Source organism: Drosophila willistoni, unplaced genomic scaffold (genome assembly GCF_018902025.1).
Source record: "Drosophila willistoni isolate 14030-0811.24 unplaced genomic scaffold, UCI_dwil_1.1 Seg450, whole genome shotgun sequence".
In the NCBI taxonomy this organism is placed as follows: domain Eukaryota; kingdom Metazoa; phylum Arthropoda; class Insecta; order Diptera; family Drosophilidae; genus Drosophila; species Drosophila willistoni.
Genome location: NW_025814389.1, coordinates 24,263 through 27,088, shown reverse-complemented (window position 1 = coordinate 27,088; position 2,826 = coordinate 24,263). Strand labels below are relative to the sequence as shown.

At 38.5% G+C, this 2,826-nt stretch overlaps 1 pseudogene; it reads left to right on the top strand.

Moving 5' to 3' along the window:
- Window positions 1-631: 631 nt before the first annotated feature.
- On the top strand, window positions 632-2,612 carry LOC6649365 (annotated as a pseudogene).
- The last annotated feature ends 214 nt before the right edge of the window (window positions 2,613-2,826 follow it).

Genomic DNA, 2,826 nt, shown 5'->3' with positions numbered 1-2,826 from the left:
CCTTTTGTGTGTTACCTTTGAAATAATCTTCTTTTGTAAGATTGACCTCGAGCCGGTTTAAATTCAATTTAAATTTCAATAGGTCGCAATCTCTAACCAGATTAATTTTTTTATTTATTATTTCCAAATTTTTAAATCTCATTAAGTGTTGGCATTCTTTAACTATCTACTTTACATGCATTTTTTTACTTTGTTTTTTTAAGCTTTATGAATTTTATCATAGATAATAGATAGTCATTAAATATTGAACGGCCTGGTCATGGCTATATTTCTTTGGTGTTTTTAAATAACATTGTTTCCGCGGTACCTCGCTTTTTTAAATTTACTAGTTATCGATTAATTGAAAATAATCGATCAAAGCGAAACTGTGATTTTCTGTTTCTCAGTTACAAAGAACATTTATGTGTAAATAGAAAACTAACTGCAAGGTTTTATGGTTTTTTTTAATTCTATATGCTTTTTTCAAACATCTTTATATATTGGCAAGGGAATGTAAAAAAAAAAACGAAGCAGAGTTCTAAAATTTTTAGCCGCAACTGTTACCAGTGACTTTTGAATTTTTGAGTGCAAGTCACAGTTACTTAACTAACCATCATCTCTAATACAAAGAAAGAACAATTTGTTGCATGAAAATTTATTTATGTATATTCGTGGTTAAATTGAAAGCCAAACAGCACAAAGTCATTGCCATTTGTTATTGTTTTGCTTGTATTACGCGTTTGTGGTGGGAAATCGATCCCAAAATAAGAATAATTCAAAATGAATGGCGAGTTAAAGAAATTGTGTGAGGAGTCGCTGCTGCAGCCGCCCGAAAAGGTATTTGACATTATGTACAAATTGGGCGAGGGCAGCTATGGTTCCGTCTATAAAGCTGTGCATAAGGAAAGCAGTTCCATTGTGGCAATTAAGCTGGTGCCGGTGGAGTCTGACTTGCACGAGATCATCAAGGAGATCTCAATTATGCAACAATGTGATTCTCCCTATGTGGTCCGATACTATGGATCCTACTTCAAGGAATATGATTTATGGATATGTATGGAATATTGTGGTGCCGGCAGTGTATCGGATATAATGCGTCTGCGCAAAAAGACTCTAACGGAGGACGAAATAGCCACCATTATGTCTGATACCCTCAAGGGTTTGGTATATCTTCATCTGCCTCGAAAGATTCATCGTGATATTAAGGCAGCGAACATACTCCTCAACACGGAGGGATATGCCAAATTGGCCGACTTGGGTGTCGCCGGCCAGCTAACGGATACAATGGCCAAAAGAAACACTGTGATTGGGACACCCTACTGGATGGCCCCGGAGGTCATCAATTGGTTACGATTGTGTGGCAGATATTTGGTCACTGGGCATTATGGCTCTAGAAATGGCCGAGGGCAAGCCCCCCTATGGAGATATACATCCAGCCGCTATAATCGAGCCGCTGACATGGCTATGGTCATGAGTCAGGCCAAAAGTCTGGCCTGCCAAGATTCCAGCATGATGCTGCCCGAGCAAGAGGAGGAAACGGAATTCGGTGGCACAGTTAAAACCTTCATTGACGACCCGGGGACATTGGTGCCCGAGAAATTTGGCAACTATCAGCAGTCATCTGCATCGGATGCAACTATGATAGCACATACCGAACAGGATACTGATGAAGGCACACTAGGACCGGGGGGTCTAGGGCGTAAGGCTGGTGCTCTTGCGGCGGTACCATCGGGTCCATCTCCTGCTTCAGGTGAAGTGGCAGCTGTCGACTCTGGTACTATGGTTGAATTGGAATCCAATTTGGGTAAGCAAAAAAGAAAAAAAAACCCGAAGTAAAACCAAAATTATATGCATTTTCTTTGGCTTACAGGCACAATGGTTATCAATTCGGATTCCGATGATTCTACAACGGCGAAACGAAGTGACGACCAAAAGCCACGGTATCGTTATCGTCCACAGTTCTTGGATCATTTTGAACGCAAAAATGTCGGTGATAAATCAACAGAGTATTCTCCAGCCGCTGCCGAACAGCAGCAACAGCAACAACAATAACAACAACAGCAGCAGCAACAGCAAGAAGAAATGAACCAGCATTTGGCAAGTGGAGCAAACGATGCCAATAATTGGGAACATAATATGGAATTACAATTCCAACAAATCTCTGCCATAAATCAATATTGATTGCAGCAACATCAGCAGCAACAACACCAACAGCACATGGTTATGGCATATCCGTTAATAAACGAACAGATAAATCCAGCTCCACCACCAGCCGCATATCAGAATCAGCATTTACACACCCAATCCCATGCCTATGTTGAGGGTGAATTCGAGTTCCTCAAATTTCTCACCTTTGACGATCTAAATCAACGTCTCAGTCACATAGATCATGAAATGGAATTGGAAATCGAACAGCTCAATAAGAAATATAATGCCAAGCGACAGCCCATTGTCACAAAACAAAATATCAATAATAATCTAATTAAGATATAAAACTAACTATAAAAAAAGTAACAAATCAAATGAGATCTATCTCAACACCCTTAATCCCTCCAAGAAACCACAAAACGCTAGAAGTGAAACGATAAAAACGAAAAGCTTTAATGTAAAATGCATTGAATGATGAAAACGAAGCAGGAAATGTAAAAGTTGTTTTTTACACAAAACAAAAACAGAAGATTTAGCCGTCTTATACATATATATACAAAACAAAAAAAAGAAATAATATTCTAAAATGCACGACCATCGTTTCTTCCCTATAATCCCAATGATAATAATCCATCTGTATATATATATATATTCTTGACGTTATTATATATTGTAAAGCGTTTACAGTATGTTAATACA